At 43.1% G+C, this 22,567-nt stretch overlaps 1 protein-coding gene across 4 annotated transcripts in view; it reads right to left on the bottom strand.

The window, feature by feature from the left end:
* The window catches only part of osbpl3b (oxysterol binding protein-like 3b), a 197,490-nt gene that overhangs the window by 153,780 nt on the left and 21,143 nt on the right, over positions 1 to 22,567 (bottom strand). Inside the window, exon 2 of one of the 4 annotated variants that reach the window (XM_072283249.1) lies at positions 12,540 to 12,626. The exons of 2 other annotated variants lie outside the window; for them this stretch is intronic. The gene's annotated coding sequence lies outside the window, so the exon portion shown is untranslated. Of the gene's footprint in view, positions 1 to 12,539; positions 12,627 to 17,965; positions 17,988 to 22,567 lie in introns of those variants that run through there. One more of the 4 variants, XM_072283251.1, reaches the window with a different exon arrangement.

Here is a 22,567-nt window from a genome sequence, read left to right as displayed (position 1 = left end):
TTCGGGCTGAAACCACTCTTCAGGACTGAGAAGAAAGTGGGGAGATGCCTGAATTAAAAGGTGGGGGGGGGGGGGGGGAGGGGAGAGAAGTTAGCTGGAAGATGATAGTTGAAGCCAGATGGGTGGGAAAGGTTAAAGGCTAGAGAAGAAAGAATCTGATAGGGGAGGAGAAAGGGAAGGAGGAGGGGACCTGGGGGGGGGGGGAGAGAGTGATGGGCAGGTGAGGAGTAAAAGGTCAGAGTAGGGAACAGAGGAAGGGAAGGAGGAATTTTGTTCACTGGAAGGAGAAATTGATATTTATGCCATCAGTTAGCAGGCCATCCAGACAGAATATGAGGTGTTGCTCCTCCAACCTGAAGGTGGCCTCATCTTGGCACAGAGGAGGCCATGGATCAACCCATTGGATTGGGAATTGGAATTAAAATGTTGGGCCACCGGGAAGTTACGTCTGTGGCGGATGTTGCTGAGGTGCCCAATGAAGTGGTCCCCCCAACTTAATCGGAAGCACCAGACACCCCAGACGACCCCAGCAGATTTGCAGGTGAAGTGTTGCCTTACCTGGAAGGACCGTTTGGGGCCCTGGATGGAGGCGAGGGAGGAAGCGTATGGGCAGGTGTAGCACTTTGGCCACTTCCAAGGATAGGTGCCTGGAGAGGGATGAGTGGGGAGGGACGAATGGACAAGGGAATCGCGGAAGGAGTGATGCCAGTGGAAAGCGGGGGAAGGGGGAGGTAAAGATAAGCTTAGTGGTAGAGTCCCTTTGGAGACGGCGGAAGTTACGTAGGATAACGCGTTGATAATTTGGCCTCATCAACATCATATGCAACATCAATACTTCTAAATTCAGGAACAGTTATTACTCCTCAACCATCAGGCTCTTGAACCAGCAGAGATAACTTCACTGGCCCCATCACTGAACTGTTCCCACAACCTATGGACTCACTTTCAAGGACTCTTCATCTGATGTTCTCAATATTTATTGCTTATTTATTTATTTATTTATTACTATTATTTCTTTTTGCATTTGCCGAGTTAGCTGTCTTTTGCACACTGGTTGTCGCCCTATTGGCACAGTCTTTCATTGATTTTATTACGGATTTGCTGAGTATACCCACAAGAAAACGAACCCCAGGGTCATACATGGTCACATATATATACTTTGATAATAAATTTACTTTGAACTTTGAAATACCACAATTTATACAAATTGTCCATCCTTAACTCCCCTGAGGAAGTGCTGGTGAGCTGCCTCTTTGAACTTTTAGAATGCTTGTGATATGGGTATTACCCGCAGTGCTGTTTGAGGAGGGGGAGGAGGGAGGGGGGAGTCGATCAGGATGTTGACAGAATAGTGATATATTTCCAAATGAAGGCCAAAGACTGCTTGGGTCTGTGGTGCTGGTGAGGACAGTAGTTTAAGAACACACGTTGTGCATCCTGTGATTGCAGTGGAAAAGTGTCAGGGGTCAAGGATGGATGGGGAGTGACGAGGGGACCAGGGACAACACAGACAGCGTTGTCCTCAATGGAACACAGAATGAGGTGGGTAGGAAAGTGTGGCTAGTGGTGAGATTTCTTCAGGGCCATGGGAGGTATCTGAGATAATGCTCTGGATGTGGAGGCCGGTAGGCTGAATGGCAACTAAATGAACTCTATCTTGATTGCAAGTGTCACTCTACTCTTTAAGAAGGGAGGAAGGCAAAAGAAAGGAAATCATAGGCCAGTTAGCCCAGCCTCAATAGTTGGGAAAATGTTGGAGGTTTAAGGATGAGGTTTCGGGGTACTTGGAGACTAATGATAAAATGATAGCATGGTTCCTATAAAGAGAAATCTTGCCTGACAAATCTGTTAGGAGTTCTTTGAGGAAGTATCAAGCAGAGTGGACAATGGAGAGGCAGTGGATGTCATTTACTTGGATTTGATAAGATGCCACATGAGGCTGCTTAACAAGGTAACATCCTATGGCATTACAGGAAAGATACTGGCATGGATAGAGGAATAGCTGCCAGGCAGGAGGCAGCGAGTGAGAATAAAGGGAGACTTTTTTGGTTGGCTGTCAGTGACTAGTGCTGTTCTTCAGGGGTTAGTATTGGGACTGCTACTTTTCACATTGTTTGTCAATGATTTGGATCATGGAATTGATGGTTTTATAGCAAAGTTTGTGGATGATACGAAGATAGGTGGAAGGGTAGGTATTGCTGAGGAAGCAATCCGATTGCAGCTGGACTTAAATTGGAAGAATGGACAAAAAAGTGGCAGTTGGAATACAGTGTTGAGAAATATATGACAATGCAATTTGGTAAAAGGAACAATAGTGCAGATGATTATCTAAATGGGGAGAAAGTTTAAACATCAGAGGTGCACAGGGACTTAGGATTCCTCATGAAAAACTCCCAGGTTGAGTCTGTGGTAAAGATGACAAATGCAATGTTGGCATTTATTTCAAGGGGGTACATGATATAAACACAAGGAGATAATGCTAAGGCTTTATAAGGCACTAGTCAGGCTGCACTTGGAGTATTGTCAACAGTTTTGTGCCCCATATCTCAGAAAGGATTTGTTATCATTGGAGAGAGTCCAGAGGGGGTTCACAAGGATGATTTTGGAAATGATGGGATTAACATATGAGGAGCATTTGGCAGCTTTGGGCCTGTACTCACTGGAATTTAGAAGATGTGGGAGGATCTCATTGAAACCTCCCGAATGTTGAAAGGACTAGATAAGGTGGACGTGGAGAGGATGCTTCCTATAGTGGGGGCAGCCTCAAAACTGCATAAACCTTTCAGAACAGAGGTAAGAAGGAATTCTTTTTAGCCAGGGAGTAGTGAATCTGTGGAATGCTCTGCCACAGACCGTGGTGGAGGCAAAGTCCGTGGTTATAGTTAAGGCAGAAGTTGAAAATTTCCTGATTGGTCAAGGGTATGGCGAGAAAGCAGTGGATGGGGTTGGATGGGATCAGTTATGATGGAATGGCAGTGCAGAATCAATGGGCTGAATGGTTAGCATGACGCTGTTACAGCTTGGGACGGTTCAGAGTCCAAAATGCAGCGCCTTCTGTAAGGAGTCTGTACGTTCTCCCAGCGTGGATTTCCTCGGGTGCTCTGGTTTCCTCCCACAGTCCAAAGACGTGCCAGTTAGTAGGTTAATTGGTCACGCTAGTGTGGGTCGCTGGGAAGTACGTCTCATTGGTCTAAAAGGGCCAGTTCCGCACTGTATTGCTAGACTAATCAATTAAATTTTTTAAAAAAAACAGCTTCACAAGTCAACATGTGGGCACAGAATTTACATTCAAAAGGTCTGCACCAGACAAGAATTTAAAGCAGGACAGTTCACTGTGGTATCCATATCCAGGGTCTCTCCCCGACCCACCCCAACTTAGGGCATACAGGAACAGAAGCACCAGCATCGCCACAATTTTTTTCCCTCCACAATTTCTTTGACCTTCTGCCATCGAGCAGAAAGTACCACAGCATAAGGACCAGAACCATCAGGCTGGGTAACAGCTTCTTCCCCTGGGTCGTTAGACTTAACACGCTGCACACGTGTACACCCCTGTCTGAATATTCTGGCGTCCTCACCCCAACCCTCACTTGTCACTTTTCATCTTTTATTGTTGCTGTATGACTGTTCTATTATAATAGTGTCAGTAACAATAAACTACCTTACATAAACATGCTCCTCACACTTTATGCCAACCTGTCACACTTCAGGCCAAGACACTCAAGGGCTTGTGCTAATTTTATTTTGTGACTGTATTGCATGGTGCTGGATCGTAACCATATGTACTCTGTGTGACCATACATACTGTGTTTTGCAGCGAGGTCCCAGAGGGACGGTGTTTCGTTTAGCTGTACAGTAAACTTGAACTCGAATAGTTCAGATAAGGCAACCCGTGTGAACAGTAGACAGATGCAAGCCTCAAAATTTTGAATAACATTACATTTTAAATGGAATTAGTTTCTTCAGAATACACTTAAATGTTCAAAAATATACACTTATTATTAATTTGAAAACTATTACAATATATTCTGAATTACAAAATAGAAATTAAGAAATGTATAGGCAATTACAGGAAAATGCCTTAATCATAGCATCTGCAGCAAAGTTAACTGCACTTAGATTAAAAAAGGGGGAGTTGCAGAATTGTGGGCATGCTATGTTGGTACCGGAATATGTGGCAACACTTGTGGAGTTATCTTCATCACATCGTTAGGTTTTCTTGGCTGTTAATGCAAAAGACACATTTCACTGTATGTTTCAGTGTGCATGTGATAAATAAATGATCGTGACTCTGAATTAGAAAATCGGTGAACTTGCGTAACTGAATGAAAGTGGTGGTCAATTAGGCAGTTAAGAGTGTCCTTGTCGTGGTTGGTGTTAGAAAATCAAGAGTATCAAGATTATCAAGAATAAGCTGAGAAATAACTGAGTCACCATCGACCATGGATGTTACATCCCAGCTGTCTACATGATATGCAAGCCAGGGCAGTAGGTAGTCATACTTTATTGATCCCGGGGGAAATTGGTTTTCCTTACAGTTGCACCATAAATAACTAAATAGTAATAAAACCATAAATAGTTAAATAGTAATATGTAAATTATGCCAGGAATTATGCTAGTCCAGGACTAGCCTATTGGCTCAGGGTGTCTGACCCTCCAAGGGAGGAGTTGTAAAGTTTGATGGCCACAGGCAGGAATGACTTCCTATGACGCTCAGTGTTGCATCTCGGTGGAATGAGAACAAGCTGCTGCCCACACAGCAGTCTCTCTCCATGAAGCCGATGAATCCAAAGTAACAGCAGAGACCAATACAGTTTGGCACCAGAGACTACGCAGGAGGTGCCAGTCAGCGTTGAACTCAAGGTAGGACTTCCCCTCCAGGTTTAGATCCTAAGCCTTCCTCGTGACTGGGTGTAGCCACAGGGCAGCAGAGGTTTGAGATTAGCATTTTCCTTCTCCTAGATGAGCTGCCAACCACGGCTGATGAGCCCCATCGGCCCAAAACAAATAATGTGCAATGTTTGCAAATGTATAAATCTTGATGACAGATGTAAATTGGAGAAGGAGATATTCCAAAATGCGGACTGTACAACTGGCAGATGGAAAACTACCGCGAGGATAGAATATAGATCTGATATTAGCAGTTTCTGCTAGCAAAGTTATATAAGAAATAACATTTTAGGCAAAGTGCCACAAAAATATATCGAAAGTAGTAAGATCCAGAAATCAAGATATAGATACAGGTACACAATCAACATCAAGAAATTTTATTTTTGGATAAATATTGACTGTAAAAAAAAAAATCACAAAACAGTGATTTCAGATAATTCGTTAAACAAAAAAATTGCACATCTGTGTTCACTGTGGTAACATTGCGAGGTACTCTCCAGATCTCAGTAATCGTCTATATCTAATAGGACTTTATCTTCATGCTTTTAATCTTCAGCCTGCAGCCTAGAGGTTAGATGCCTGTCCTGGAGTTGTCTGTGTGTGTGGGTTTTTTAAAAAAAAATATTGATTTATGGGATGTGGGCATTGCCGGCTATGCCAGCATTTATCGTCCATCCCTAGTTGCCCTTGAGAAGGTGGTGACGAGCTGCCTTCTTGAACCACTGCAGTCCCTGAGGTGTAGGTACACCCAGAGTGCTGTTAGGATGGGAGTTCCATGATTTTGACCCAGCAACAATGAAGGAACAGTGATATGTTTCCAAATCAAGATGGTGAATGACTTGGAGGTGGTTTTCCAAGTGGTGGTATCCCCAGGTATCTGCTGTTCTTGTCCTTCTAGATGGTAATGGTCATGGGTCTGGAGGGACTGGATGCTTGTGGAAGGGGTACCAATCAAGTGGGCTGCCCTGTACCGCATGCTGTCAAGCACCTTGAGCGTTGCTGGAGCTGCACTCAAGCAGGCAAGTGGCAAGTATTCCATTACACTCCTGGGTGAGTGTGAGGGAGGAAAGGCACTCGTTTTGTTGCTTGTTGGGTTGTTCTGCTGAACATTGCGGGAATGCTATTTCGGTACCAGGATATGGTCGACAATTGTGGGCTGCCCCCAGCACATCCCCAGGTTTGAGTTGCTCAAATGGTTCCGTTTATTGTCAGAGAATGTACACGTATATAACCTGAAATACTTGTCTTCACAGAACGTCCATGAAAAAGCAGAACAATAAGAATGAATGACAGAAAAACGTTAGAATCCCAAAGCCCCCACTCCACCCTCCCCGAGCAAGCAGCAACACAAATGACACATTTCACTGTATGTTTCGATGAACAAGTGATAAATAAATCTGAATCTGAATGTAATTCATCTGTTACATCATTCACAGCTTTACCTAATCACGACGGCCAATGTATCAGAACTTGTCTTCACTACCTCAGGATTTTCCTCGCATGCAAGTCTATAATTTACTGTCACTGATTGCATAAGTGTGCAGGATACACACGCAAACAGGGATCATTGTGTCTCCAGCTGTCCAACTCTAAACAATATACACTTCCCAAAAATTTGTGCGGTTTGTCTTAAGGGCAAGAAGAACCTGTGTTAAGTTAATAAAAGCTGACAGCGATTTAGGTGAGAGCTTGTCAATATATGAACAGCTTCTTTATCAAAAGCATTAGCACTTACACATATAACAGTATTGATAAATCTATTGGCTGGAAAATTCTTAATACATAAAACATTATAAGGACAAGCATTACAAGTGCATTAACTAACAGTGCCACAAGCCACATGCTGACCAATCTTCTGAGAAAAGAATACTGATCCACAACATGAATTCCACTTCTCTCACTGATGCTGCCTAGCGCATTGACCACTTCCAGCTGATTAAGAGTTGCAAAACTACATATGCTCTACTTTTCAAAGTCTGATCACATATAGACATCCCACAGAAAATGAGATTGCTAACCTCTCAAGAAGCAGAGATAAAAATATAAATTACCTCAACCAAACTAGGTGGTAGTGTGTGGTGTGAGGAAGATGCAACAGAGTTTCAGGGGGGACATATACAGGAAGAGTGAGAGGGCAGACACATGATGAAAATATGAAAAAAAAAATAAGCTCATCCATTCTGGTAGTAGGAAAACAGGAAAGCAGAATTTTTTTTTTTTTTTAAATGGTGAGCGATTGAAAGCTGAAACTTCTGATATTTTGGTACTTGGTATAAATACTTGGTTTTTAAACATTTCTCTATCACTCCTTGGGTCAGGAGACCAGACTTGTATGCAGTAGATGCATCAACATCTCCTCCTAACTGCTTGCTAGCTTTTCACATTAATTTTAATAATTAATCATATCTTGTCTCCCTTTCTCTTCACCATTTACACATTGGACTTCAACTACCGCACAGAGTCTTGTCATCTTCAGAAGTTTTCGGATGACTCTGCCATGGTTGGATGCATCAGCAAGGAAGATGAGGCTGAGTACAGGGCTACGGTAGGAAACTTTGTCACATGGTGTGAGCAGAATTATCTGCAGCTTAATGTGAAAAAGACTAAGGAGTTGGTGGTAGACCTGAGGAGAGCTAAGGTACCGGTGACCTCTGTCTCCATCCAGGGGGTCAGTGTGGACATGGTGGAGGATTACAAATACCTGGGAATACGAATTGACAATAAACTGGACTGGTCAAAGAACACTGAGGCTGTCTACAAGAAGGGTCAGAGCCGTCTCTATTTCCTGAGGAGACTGAGTTCCTTTAGCATCTGCCAGACGATGCTGAGGATGTTCTACGAGTCTGTGGTGGCCAGTGCTATCATGTTTGCTGTTGTGTGCTAGGGCTGCAGGCTAAGGGTAGCAGACACCAACAGAATCAACAAACTCATTCGTAAGGCCAGTGATGTTGTGGGGATGGAACTGGACTCTCTCACGGTGGTGTCTGAAAAGAGGATGCTGTCTAAGTTGCATGCCACCTTGGACAATGTCTCCCATCCACTACATAATGTACTGGGTGGGCACAGGAGTACATTCAGCCAGAGACTCATTTCACCGAGATGCAGCACAAAGCGTCATAGGAAGTCATTCCTGTCTGTGGCCATCAAACTTTACAACTCCTCCCTTAGAGGGTCAGACACCCTGAGCCAATAGGCTGGTCCTGGACTTATTTCATAACTTACTGGTGTAATTTACATATTACTATTTAACTATTTATGGTTCTATTACTATTTATTATCTATGGTGCAACTGTGACGAAAACCAATTTCCCCCGGGATCAATAAAGTATGACTATGACTATTGTCAACTTACAGAATATTTGCTGGGCTTAACAGGATAGATCCAGGGATGACAATTCCCCCGGCTGGTTTGTCTAGAGCAGGCCTGTGTCTCAAATTAAGTGGTTGGTTATTTAGGTCGCAAGTTAAGAGTAAACTAATGGTTTATACTTCGCTAACAAAATCTTCTAAAATTTATTTAGAGATACAGCACAATAGCAGGTCATTCTGGCCCACCTATGTGACCAATTAACCTACTAAACCGTATGTCCCTTGAATGTGGAAAGAAACCAGAGCACCCGGAGGAAACCCACGCGGTCACAGGGAGAAGGTACAAACTCCTTACAGGCAGTGGAGGAACTGAACCCGCTGCAATTGCATTGTGCTAACCACTACGCTGCCATGCTACCCACATTATAGTTAGGTTCTGACTGTTCCTGAACCACTGCACTCTTCAGAACAATTTTAATTTACAGTAAAATTCCGAAGATCCAGCGCTCTTGAAATTGAGTGATACTGGACTGGATTTTCCAGGCAGTTATTATTTGCATTAATACTCTTACAGACTTTTAATGCGCTTTAACAGTTAAACTGAAATATTGTAAGCAGTTTTCAAAGACTCAAAATAAATTTATTATCGAAGTATGTATGCAGCATACAATCCTGAGATGATTCTTCCCACAGACAGCCACAAAACAAAGAAGCACCATGGATTCAACCTGTTCGAAGAAAAACATCAACCACCACTGCCCCCCCCCATCACACAAATGACAACAAAAGGAACAAAAACACAAACTCAAATGGCAAACACAAGGAAACCTGCAGATGCTGGAATTTCAAGCAACCCACATGAAAATTGCTGGTGAACACAGCAGGCCAGGCAGCATCTATAGGAAGAGGTACAGTCGACGTTTCGGATTGCAAATCTCTTACTATCTCTTCTTTCAGTTAGTCCTGGCAAAGGGTCTCGGCCCAAAACGTCGACTGTACCTCTTCCTAGAGATGCGGCCTGGCCTGCTGTGTTCACCAGCAATTTTTGTGTGTGTTACTCTAATATTTCAGATTAGGCCCCTTATCTAGGAACTGATGCGCTGGCATTGGAGAAAGTCCAGAGGAGATTCACGAGAATGATCCCAGGAATGAAAGGGTTAGCATATGAGAAGCATTTGATAGCATGGTGCCTGTACTCGTTGGAGTTCCGAAGGATGGAGGGGAAATCTAATTGAAACCTATTGCATATTAGAAGTCCCAGTTAGAGTGGATGTGGAGAGGATGCTTCCTTTCATGGTGGAGTCTAGGACCAGAGGGCACAGCCTCAGAATAAAAGGATGTCCTTTTAGAGCAGAGATGAGTAGGAATTTCTCTAGCCAGAGGGTGATGAACCTGTGGAATTCATTGCCATGCACAGCTATGCATGCTAAGTCATTGTGTAGATCTAAAGCAGATGTTGATAGGTTTCTGTTTAATCAGGATGGCAAAAGTTACAGACAGAAGGCAAAAGAATGGAGTTGAGAGGGATAATAAACCAGCCATGATGGAGTGGTTGAGCAGACTCAATGAGCTGAATGGCCTAGTTCTGCTCCTATATCTTATAGCCTTTTCTTTACAAGGCACTGTAATACAGTTTGTCTTGAAATGGGCAAGTTTAAAAGGAGCACAGAACCATAGGGAAGGAAACATGGTAATTATCAGCTGATTAGTCAGAAGCTGAATCATTTGGATTTCCGGTCAGATAAAGGATGACTGAACTTTACCGAACTTGTTTGTAATTTCCACGTCATCTCACAGAACTTAACGACATCCAACATACCAAATCCACAATGCAGAAAGAATTAGTAGGTCTGATGAAATATCACCATCACTCATCTAGCATATTAATTCAGCGCTGTCCCTCATTACCAGCTTTATTCAACATAATTTCGTAATTTGACCGAACTCTCAGGTAGAGTGCTGTAGTTAATACACAAGTCTATTTCTAGGAAATGCCATGGTTGAGAGGAAGAACTTACTGACCTGAAAGATCCAACACCCACAAGGGTGTCACAATAACAACCACATACTCAATGTCAGCAAGACCAAAAAACAGATTGTGAGCTTCAGCAAGAGGAAGTTGGGAGAACACACCTGGGGGGTTTAAGCAGTAGAAATGGTCATCAGCTTCAATTTGCCAGGTGCCGACGTCTCAGAGGTTCTATTCTCAACCCAACACATTGATGACGCTCGTTGACGCTCAGTTACATCCATGCCACCACTTAAGCTACTAACCCGTCTTTGGAATGTGGGAAGAAACTGGAGTACGTGGAGGAAACCCAAGCGGTCACAGGAAGAATGTATAAACATCTTAAAGGCGACAGCAAAATCGAACCGGTGTGACTAGTGCTGTAACAGCTTTGCACTAACTGCTACGCTGCTGTGTCACCCTGAAATACAAACTGAAAACCTGCAGGTGCTCGAAATCCAAGTAACATGCACAAAATGCTGGAGGAACTCAGCAGGCCAGACAGCATCTATGGAAAAAAAGAGTGCAGTCGACATTTCAGGCTGAGACCCTTCAACAGGACTGGAGAAAAAAAGACGAGGAGTCTGAGTAAGAAAGCAGGGGCAGGGGGGAAGAAACAAACGACTGACGAGCCCCACCTGCCTGAAATAAATAACGCTTGCAAATGTATAAACAGAAGTATATCAGAGAAGACGACGCTCCAAAATACTGACTGTACAGCTGGCAGATGGAAAACTACTGCATGAATAGAATATATATTCTATATTAGCAGTTTCCTTTAACAAAGTTATAGTAGAAATAAAATTTTAGACTAAGTGCCACAAAAGTATATCAAAAGAAATCAAGATATACATACAGTTAAGCAATCTACCTCAAGTGATATTACCTTTGGATAAGTATTGAGTACAAAGTAAATGGCAGGATACTTAGTAGTGTGGAGGAGCAGAGGGATCTCGGGGTACACGTCCACAGATCCCTGAAAGTTGCCTCACAGGTGGATAGGATAGTTAAGAAAGCTTATGGGGTGTTAGCTTTCATAAGTTGAGGGATAGAGTTTAAGAGTCGCGATGTAATGATGCAGCTCTATAAAACTCTGGTTAGGCCACACTTGGAGTATTGTGCCCAGTTCTGGTCACCTCACTATAGGAAGGATGTGGAAGCATTGGAAAGAGTACAGAGGAGATTTACCAGGATGCTGCCTGGTTTAGAAAGTATGCATTATGATCAGAGATTAAGGGAGCTAGGGCTTTACTCTTTGGAGAGGAGGAGGATGAGAGGAGATATGATAGAGGTGTACAAGATAATAAGAGGAATAGATAGAGTGGACAGCCAGTGCCTCTTCCCCAGGGCATCACTGCTCAATACAAGAGGACATGGCTTTAAGGTAAGGGGTGGGAAGTTCAAGGGGGATATTAGAGGAAGGTTTTTTACTCAGAGAGTGGTTGGTGCATGGAATGCACTGCCTGAGTCAGTGGTGGAGGCAGATACACTAGTGAAGTTTAAAAGACTACTAGACAGGTATATGGAGGAATCTAAGGTGGGGGCTTATATGGAAGGCAGGGTTTGAGGGTCGGCACAACATTGTGGGCCAAAGGGCCTGTACTGTGCTGTACTATTCTATGCTCTAAAAACAAAAGTAATTTTGCATAATTCATTAAACAAAGAAAAATTGCACGTCAGCGTTCACTGTGGTACTATTGCGAGGCGGCCAAATGTACTCTTCAGATCTCAGTGATTGTCTATACACAACAGGACATTATCTTCATGCTTTTAATCTTCAGTCTGCAGTCTAGAGGCAGGAGGCCTGTCCTGATTTGAAGGATTGGGTGTGGGTGGGTGTGTGTGAGGGAGGAAAGGGATTTGTTTTGCCATTGTTGTTGTGTTGCTTGTTGGGTTCTGTGTTGCTCTGCCAAACATTGTGGGCAAGCTATTTCGATGCCAGGATACGTGCGATAATTCTGGGCTGCCCCCAGCACATCCCTAGGTTCAAGTTGTTCAAATGGTTCCGTTTATTATCAGAGAATTTACACGTATACAACCTGAAACACTTATCTTCACAGACATCCATGAAAAAGTAGAACCACCCCAGAAGACTGAATGACAGGAAAACATTAGAATCCCAAAGCCCCCACTCCGCCCTCCCTCGCGCTAGTAGCAGCAACACAAACGACACATTTCACTGTACGTCTCCATGAACAAGTGACAAATAAATCCGAATTTGAATGTAATTCATCTGCTTCATCATTCACTGTGGATGTATTTTAAGTACAGCTCACAGTACTGGAAAAATGCCATGAAAAGATATTCAAGGAGTAGGCTCTGGAGAATATACCTTGTTCCAGAAGGAAGTGAAGAGGAAAGGTCATCCTTTTAACTCTGTTGCAAGTCTGCTTCCATGTGTGAAGACTCCCACCGTCTCCTGGTAGGTAAAATAAACTCACTTCAAAATCTATGTGAAATCCTGCTTTTGATAATCTGGGTGTGGGGGGTGGTGGCAGCAGGGAGCGCGGTGGGAGGGGGAGGCTGTTGGTGTTGGCAGAGGCACGCAGTAAATTTCTACAATTTGGCTCAATTACTTAACGCTTCCACAGAGAGTGCTATCATTTAACAACAGAATCACAGCATACTTTGCCTCTAATTCATACCACTAAAATTAATGCTGTAGTTAGCCAGTCCTAGCACAGCCGGAATCAATAACGTTTAACAACCAATCTTTATAATTTAAGCTTAAGTTTGATTTAAACAGTGATAGTAATCAATTAGTTCAACATAATGGAAATAATATTGGCATATAATTTTTATTAATATGTATTGCTCTATACTGCTGCCACAAAAAAAAAATTTCAAGACATATGGGTGATGATAAACCTGATTCTCATCTGGGTCTCTACTGGGAGGGGAAGGGGGTAGGGAGATGGGACTCAGGGTTAGGAAAGGAGGAAAGGAGAGGGGAGGGAGCAGGAAGCACCAAAGAGACATTCTGTAATGATCAACAGAACAACTATTTGGAACCAAGTGACCTCACCTGGTGTCTCAGGGCTGGGTGTGTCTGCACCCACACCACCTCCCACCCCGGCATTCCTTCTCTGTCACCTGTCCCACAGCCCTCCAGCAGTGCTCCACCCGCCATCCCAGCATCCTTTGCTCCCGTTAGTTGTACAAACTCACTCTCCACGTTGACGCGCACGTGTGTATAATATATTTATATATACACATATACACATACACCCCCAAGATTTTTGCACAGTACTGTAGGTGGGTGCTGGGTACTGCGGCTCGTTGGGCTGGAAGAACCTGTTCCACATTGTATCTCTAAATAAACAAATAAATAAATAAATAAATAGTCTGTGGAAATATAAAACCGGTCTACAAAATAAAATGGAAAGAACAGAAATTTAATCCACTTTCCAATAACAATTATGGGAGGAACATGAAAAAAAAGTTAAAGTGTAATACTTCTGATGTTTGTGAGCCAATAGTTCCTTCTGATTAATCCACGTAAAATACTGGAGGAACTCAGCAGTCCAGGCAGCATCAATGGAAGGACTAAACAATCGCCCCACCTTCTTACTCGGACCTCATCTCTTTTCCCCCCCGGACCTGATAAAGGGTCTCATCCTGAAACGTTGACTGTTTACTCTTTCCACAGACGCTGCCTGACCTGCTGAGTTCCTCCAGTATTTTGCGTGTTGCTCGGATTTCCAGCATCTGCATTCCCATGCAAGACTGGAATTTTCTCTTCATCTCTCGTAGCTTTCTCATACATACTTTGATTTAAAAAAAATATACTTTGAACTTTGGACAGGCCACCCCTGGGCCTCCAGTCTTTGGCACTGGACTTTCAAACACTCAGACATGGAACTTCCAACCCCCTTGGACTCTCAGACTTGCAAACATTGGGCCTCCAGCCTCTGGCCCAACAACTATCGCCACGATCCAAAATACAACTAAATCAGAACAATGACATTGACAGACTTCGCAGCTCGGCCCCATCTTGATCAACTTCTCAATGCCTCACATACAATATGCACCCATAGTGGCTTTTGGTTAGCAACGGTTGCCATTTCCAGGTGAATTCAGCCTCCAAACCATCGTGCTGGTCGATAGGTCTCCATTAATATGGTTGGGTGCAGTCATATCATGAGAGGATATAAATAAATGCAGAGTATCGGTTTACAACAGTCCACAAACACAAGAGATTCTGCAAATGCTGAAATCCAGAGTAACATACACAAAATTCTATTTACAAAATGGACATTCTTTAAGAGTAAAAGCAAAAGGCAGTTGCCTATACGCAAAAATGATAACTTTGGTGACATGTTGAATGAATAACGCCAAACCTCAGCTTTCTTATACAAAATAAGCGCATCAACCCCCATATATATTTACACGCATTAAGAATTTGCTGAGGTGTCTTGGCACGACATGCAACTAAAACAACATTCAACTATTATGAAGAGTCAAGAATTATGTATAAAAATAAAGTTCAAAGCAAATTTACTAATAAAGTAAATATTCATCACCATATGCATCCGAGGTTCATTTTCTTGCAGGCATACTCAATCCATAACAGAATATCAACTATAATAGAATCAATGAAAGACCATTTGTCCTGTTTTCAACCAATGTGCAAAAGACAACAAGCTCTGCAATACAAAACAAATAAGCAATAAATATCAAGAACATGAGATGAAGAGTCCTTGAAAGTGAGTCCATAGGTTGTGGGAACATTTCAATAATAGGGCGAGTTGAGTGAAGTTATCCCCTCTGGTTCAAGAGCCTGATGATGGAGGGGTACAGGAAGAAGGTACAGGAATGGTGGAAGTCCTGAGGCTCCTGTACCTTCTTCCTGAGAAGAGAGCATGGCCTGGATGGAGAAGGTCCCTGATACTTCTTGTAGGATTTTCCACTCAAGGGCATAGATGTTTCTATACCAGGGTCTGATACAGCCAGTCAATATACTTTCCACCACACACCTATAGAAGTTAGGAGGTTAAAGTACAAATATGGAATAAAATGGGGATAAATCTACGCAGATTTATGTACATGCCACTTCAACAGACTATTGAGAGAAGTAGACAGATATTCAGCTACTGACAAAACATAAAACCTTTTGACATGCACAGGAGATTAACAAATTGCATTCTATAGGAAATGTTGCCTCGACAGCCTTGTGGTTAACCACTTACGGGCTCCACTTACAGTCGCAGTATGGAGCTGTAACAGAAAGGAGACCCATGGAAATAATGTGAAAGAAAGGCAGGCAGAATTTTGATCATTATAAATAATAAGATACAAGATTACTCGGACACAAGCGATTAGAAACAAATCATAGATGACAAAATGCAAACACAGAGTTGCCATTCCGCCCTCCCCCAGCAGATACAAAAGGTCTAGAAATTTTCATTTTCCGTTCTCACATCTCAATACAGAACCAGAAGTTAAGCAACAAGTGCGAATTGAATTATATATATATACACACACACACACAGCTCCCAAGCACGAGAAAATCTGCCGTTGCTGGAAATCCAAAGCAACCTGCACAAAATATCAGAGGAACTCAGCAGATTAGGCAGCATCTATGGAAAAGAGTCAGTGGTCAATGGTTCGGGTTGAGACCCTTCATCAGGACTGGAAAGAAAGATGAGAAGTCAGAGTAGGAAGGTGTGGGGAGAGGAGGAAGTAGTACAGGGTGGTAGGTGATGGGTGAAACCGGGAGACGGAGAGGCAGTGAAGTAAAGAGCTGGAAAGTTGATTGGTGAAAGAGATACAGGGCTGGAGAGGGGGGGCAATCTGATAGGAGAGGACAGGAGACCATGGAACAAAGGGAAGGAGGTGGAACACCAGAGGGAGATGATGGACAGGTACTGAGATGAGAGAGGAAAACAGGAATGGGAATGGTGAAGGCTGGCAATTACTGGAAGTTTGAGAAATTGATATTCATGCTATTAGGTCAGAGGCTAACCAGAAGGAATACAAGGTGGTATTCCTCCAACCTGAGTGTGGCCTCATTGCAGCAGTAGAGGAGGCCATGGACTGACATGTGAGAATGGGAATGGAAGGAGAATTGAAACGGGTAGCTACTGGGAGATCTCACTTTTTCTGGCGATGCTTGGCGAAGCGGTCTCCCAATTTACACCAGGTCTCACCGACATACAGGAGGCCACACTGAGCATTGAATGCAGTAGTTGACCCCCAACAGACTCACAGGTGAAGTGTCGCCACATCTGGAAGGATTGTCTGGGGCCCTGAAGGATAGTAAGAGTGGTGGTGTAGGAGCAGGTGTGGCACTTGTTCCGCTTGCACAGGTAAGTACCCAGAGGCAGATCAGTGGGCAGCGACGAATGGACAAGGGAGTCGCGTAAGGATCTGATCCCTGTGGAAACTGGGAAGTTGGGGGAGGGGGAGAGGGAAAGATGTGCTTGGTTGTGGGATCTCACTGGAGATGGCGGAAGCTATGGAGAATTGTGAGCTGGATGTGGAGGCTGGAGGGATGGTAGGTCCCAAAGTTGCTTTCGGCCTATTGAGGCAATCGCCTGCTGAGTGGAACCAGAACAACAGTGTTTCCCTCTGTTTTCAAACACGTTGATACACTGCTGGATACTGGGCTCAGGAAAAGGATACTGAGGGTCTGGGAAGGAAAATGAAGGTATTTGTCAGGATAGGAAGCTGGGATCAAGCAGATTACCATGCTGTCACTCTAGTTAAAACAAAATGTACTTTTTTTTTTGGGCAGCACAGCAGTTAGCATAATGCTATTACAGTGCTCTGACCCAGGTTAAGTTCCCATCACCGTCTGTAAGGAGTCTGTACGTTCTCACCATGTTGACACAGTTTGCTCCAGGTGCTCTGGTTTCCTCCCACATTCCAAAGGTGCATGGGTAAGTACGTTAATTTGTCACATGGGTGTAATTTGGAGGTATGAGCACATTGGGCCAGAAGGACCTGTTACCGTGCTGTTTCTTCAAATAAACAAGTCAGGAGAACACTTAAGAGGAAATCAGGAGGGCCAGAAGATGCCATAAGAGATCCCCCTGAAACAGGGGCCCTGCACCAACTTTAAACACACCTGCTTCATGGTGAAATCTACCATTTCTCTGCACCGTGTAACATCTAAAGTGACTTAAAAGAATAATTTCAACAGTCTGGAACAGTGGCCATTCCAGCACCACAGAAGAACTCCCAAGCATGCAGTGATTAATGAGGTTTTGCTACACAATATTAAACAGTGACTTAAAACAAACAGGATGTGTGCAACAGCCTTTCAATGATTTAGGCAGTAAGCAGTCATGCAATATTTATGGGTCAACCATCATAGCATCTAGGACCTTAGCAACTAGCTAAGTCCAATCTGAAACAAGTTACAGAAAGTAAACATCCCAAGGTTTGTTAGGTATCCACCTTTTTACCGGATTTCACAGTAATTGGATAAAGGCACATTTTCCGATCAATCCTTTAAGGCACAGAGCAACGTTTTAGATATAAATAAACTGAGAGAAAAACAAAGGCTATTTACAGAAAAGACCATTAACCCTGTTCATACAGTATTGAAAATTCTGTAAAACTTGCGGTACATTCAGAACTTGAAAATTAGACTCATTTTAAATAGCCGGAAACAAAGGCTATTATAGAGTTATAGAGAAGTATAGCACAAAAACAGGCCCTTTGGCCCATCTAGTCCATGCCAAACCATTTAAACTGCCTACTCCCATTGACCTGCACTGGGACCATGGCCCACCCCCCCCCCCATACCCTTACCATCCAATCTTCTCTTAAACGCTGAAATCGAGCTCGCATGCCGAAAACGTGGCCAGAAATCAGGGTTGAAATCTAATTTAAAGACTTGATTTGTAGTAGAACACAGAAATATGAACAGGTTTCATTTTTACAGGTTTAAACTAATTTTTATATTTGAATTAAATTAAGAGATTTGAGAATCTATGCTTCATCCAGCTGAAAATATTAAACTGAATTTCACACAGTAAGTTTTAAGAACATAGAACACTACAACTCACTACAGGTGCTCCAGTCCACGATTTTTACCTGCATTATAACTTGCTCAGGTTAAGCATTGGTTTGATAGTAATGTTACATTTTGGGATAGTTAAGAAACCAAGCAAGACTCAGTATGGAATTGGTTTTTTTTCTGAATGACTGCTGGCAAGGACAGAGGAGCATAAGTGAAAAATCACACAGACTAAATAAACTCACAAGACCACAGAAGTTTAAATTTTAATTACAGGTTAGTATGACTCAACAACATAAAGCAGCCTACCTTCCAGAACTTCAGTCAAGTGCAAATCAAAATCATGTTTAATTCAGAATCAATTCAAATAGCATGTAAATGATCTAAATAAAAGACCATAAGACACTGGACTAAGAATTAGGCCATTCAGCCCATCAAGTCTGTTCCACCATCCCTCTCAACCCCATTCTCCTGCCTTCTCCCCATAACCTTTGATGCACTTACTAATCAAGAATATATCAACTTCCACTTTTAATATACCCAGTGACTAGGCCTCCATTGCCATTTGTGGCAATGAATTCCAGATTCACCACCCTCTGGCTAAAGAAATTCCCCCTCATCTCTATTCTAAAGGGATGTCCCTCTATTCTGAGGCTGTGCCCACGGTCCCACACTCCCCAACGATAGGAAACATCCTCTGTACGTCCAGTCTACCTAGGCCTTTCACGTGTTTCCTCATACACATGAAGATGTTCTACACCCTCCTCTCACAATCTAGTTTTGTATCAACCACAAGCTTAGTTATAAAATACCAGATACCGTACTTTTACCTATATCGCCAGCACTGATCTCTGCAGCATCCCTCTGATCATAACTCCCCAACCCAAAAGTCACAGTTTATTCCTATTCTATGTCCCGTATCCAGTCCATTACCCAGTGCACGATCCATGTCAGCATTTTATTCCCAGGATCGTGCTCTCCAATTTTGTTTTATAATCTCTTAGCCGGTAACTTAAAGGCCTTCCCAAAGTACAAGTACACCATTTACACTGCTAGTTTATTTTGCTTGCTATTAATTCCAAAAACTGATGGTTTCTTTTTCATAAATCCGATTTCACTGGGGTTCAACCAGTAGCCCATAAGTTCAGAAGCAAAACTCCATTCACACCACTTCCCTGAATCCTTCCATTAATGTTAATTCAAAGGGTGGTGTCAGAGAGGATGCATGGGTAAAATTGCATCATTAAGATTTGCAGTCGATGTATTTCCAACAATTAAATTTTGTTATCCTTTATTCGTTTAAGCTGGCTCCTCACTGACTATCATGAAAGATTAATATGGGTTCATATTACTCCAGCTTCCTGCCTGCATAAAAAAAATAGGTAGAAATAAAATATTTACAGTACTGTGCAAAAGTCTTAGGCATATCTATATAGCTAGGGTGCCTAAGATTTTTGCACAGTACTGTAGTAATTTTATGTATTGCACTGTACTGCTGCTACTGCAAAAAAAAAACAAATTTTATGACGTATGTGAGTGATGATAAACTTGACTCTGATATGGGCCTCTGTTGTGGACTGAGAGTGGGAAGGGGGCAGGGAGAGGAGTATCATGGTTGGGCAAGGGGAAAGGGAGAAGAGAGGGAACGGGAAGCACCAGAGACACATTCCGGTGCTTCAATAAACCAATCGTTTGGAATCAAATGACCTTGCCTGCTGTCTCAAAACTGGGTGTACCTGCAGCCCCGTCTGCCCCCGCCCCTAGCACTCCTTCTCTACCAGCAGTCGCACACCCCTCCCGTCATTCCCAACATTCTTTGCTATGCTACCGTGCACTAATGTACCTGACAAAGTTTGTTACACATATAGCTCTGCAATATAATAGTATTTACATTTAAAACCTACTCATCAAGTACTTGGCAATTAAGCTTCTGTCTCAACATACCTGGACACATCCAGAAGAAACAATCACTTGTAGACTAAGTGAACAAACAAAAAACAAGAGCTTTTGCTGCAACGTTTTACTCTATTCCATCTTTTCATAAAACGACTCTACCCCACCCCCAAGCTTCACAGAAAAGATTCTTTGCCAATAGCAGGGTGACTCGTGTAAAATGCTGGAGGAACTCAGCAGGTCAGACAGCATCTATGGAGAGGAATAAACTGTCACAGTGTGTCAGGCCAAAACACTTGATCAGGCCTCTTTGAAACAATCTACCTATGCAAACACATTTGGATTTAACCAACTTCACAATGTTAATACAGTTTCCTGTCTAACAACCCCCTACAAATAAGACCCATAAGACAAAGGAGCAGAAGTCAGCCATTCGGCCCATCGAATCTGCTCCACCATTTTATCATGAGCTGATCCATTCTCCCATTTAGTCCCACTCCCCCACCTTCTCACCATAACCTTTGATGCCCTGGCTACTCAGATACCTATCAATCTCTGCCTTAAATACAGTCAATGGCTTGACCTCCACTGCCACCCGTGGCAACAAATTCCACAGATTCACCACCCTCTGACTAAAAAAAATTTCTTCGCATCTCTGTTCTGAATGGGCGCCCTTCAATCCTTAAGTCATGCCTTCTCGTACAAGACTCCCCCACCATGGGAAACAACTTTGCCACATCCACTCTGTCCATGCTTTTCAACATTCGAAATGTTTCTATGAGGTCCCCCCTCATTCTTCTAAACTCCAAGGAGTACAGTCCAAGAGTGGTCAAACGTTCCTCATATGTTAACCCTCTCATTCCCGGAATCATTCTAGTGAACCTTCTCTGAACTCTCTCCGTCAGCACATCCTTTCTTAAATAAGGCTAAACTGCCCACAGTACTCCAAGTGAGGTCTCACCAGTGCCCTACAAAGCCTCAAAATCACATCCTTGCTGCTACACTTTATTCCTCTAGAAATGAGTGCCAACATTGCATTCGCCTTCTTCACCACCGACTCAACCTGGAGGTTAACCTTAAAGGTATCCTGCACGAGGACTCTCAAGTCCCGTTGCATCTCAGAACTTTGAATTCTTTTCCTATTTAAATAATAGTCTGCCCGTTTATTTCTTCTACCAAAGTGCATAACCATACACTTGCCAACATTGTATTTCATTTGCCACTTCTCTGCCCACTCCCAATCGATCCAAGTCTCTCTGCAGACTCTGTTTCCTTAGCACTACTGGCCTCTCCACCTATCTTTGTATCATCAGCAAACTTAGCCACAAAGCCATCTATTCCATAATCCAAATCGTTGATGTACAAAGTAAAAAGAAGCAGCCCCAACACTGACCCCTGTGGAACACTGCTGGTAACTGGCAGCCAACCAGAATGGGATCCCTTTATTCCCACTCTCTGTTTCCTGCCAACCAGCCAACGCTCTATCCACGTATGTAACTTTCCCGTAATTCCATGGGCTCTTATCTTGTTTAGCAGCCTCATGTGTGGCACCTTGTCAAAGCCCTTCTGAAAATCCAAATACACAACATCCACTGCATCTCTCTTGTCTAGCCTACTTGTAATTTCCTCAAAAAAATTGCAATAGGTTTGTCAGGCAGGATTTTCCTTTATGCCTATCTTGTCATATGCCTCCAGGTACTCCGTAATCTCATCCTTGACAATCAACTCCATCAACTTCCCAACCACCAATGTCAAGCTAACAGGTCTATAATTTCCTTTTTGCTTCCTTACCCCCTTCTTAAATAGCGGAGTGACATAGATAGGAAAAGGGAGGAGGTCCTGAAGAGAGATTTCCGGGAATTAGGGAGGAAGCTGTGAAGCAGGGCCTCCAGGGTAGTGATCTCGGGATTGCTACCTGTGCCACGTGCTAGCGAGGGCAAGAATAGTAGGATCAGGCAGATGAATGCGTGGCTGAGAGACTGGTGCAGGGGGCAGGGCTTCAGATTCTTGGATCATTAGGATCTCTTCTGGGGGAAGTATGACTTGTTCAAAATGGACAGGTTACACCTGAACCCAAAGGGGACCAATATCCTGGCGGGAAGGTTTAATAGAGCTGTTAGAGAGGGTTTAAACTAATTTGGCAGGGGGATGGGAACCAGAATGATAGAGCGGAGGAGGAGGAAAACAGAGATAAATCTAAGATAGTGAGCAGTAAAGATGTCAGGAAGGACAGGTAGGTGATGGGGCAAATTTGCAGCCATTGGGATGAGTGCCACCTCGCACTTGGAGATTTAGGTCAAATATCCAAAGGGGCCACGTTCCTTCAAAAAGAAGATATGACTGTAAAAAGTTTTTACTTTAAACCTATTTTATGTGGCTGCTCTTTACTTGCCAACACCTGATTGTGGTCATTACTTCCCAGCATCTATTGAATTGCTGTAATTCACGTTAATGGATTTCAAATTGATGAAGCTACTTTCCTGAGAACTGTAAGTCAGCAG

Source organism: Mobula birostris, chromosome 19, assembly GCF_030028105.1.
Source record: "Mobula birostris isolate sMobBir1 chromosome 19, sMobBir1.hap1, whole genome shotgun sequence".
In the NCBI taxonomy this organism is placed as follows: domain Eukaryota; kingdom Metazoa; phylum Chordata; class Chondrichthyes; order Myliobatiformes; family Myliobatidae; genus Mobula; species Mobula birostris.
The sequence above is the reverse complement of the archived record's forward strand: the minus strand, read 5'-3'. Positions and strand labels throughout refer to the sequence as shown.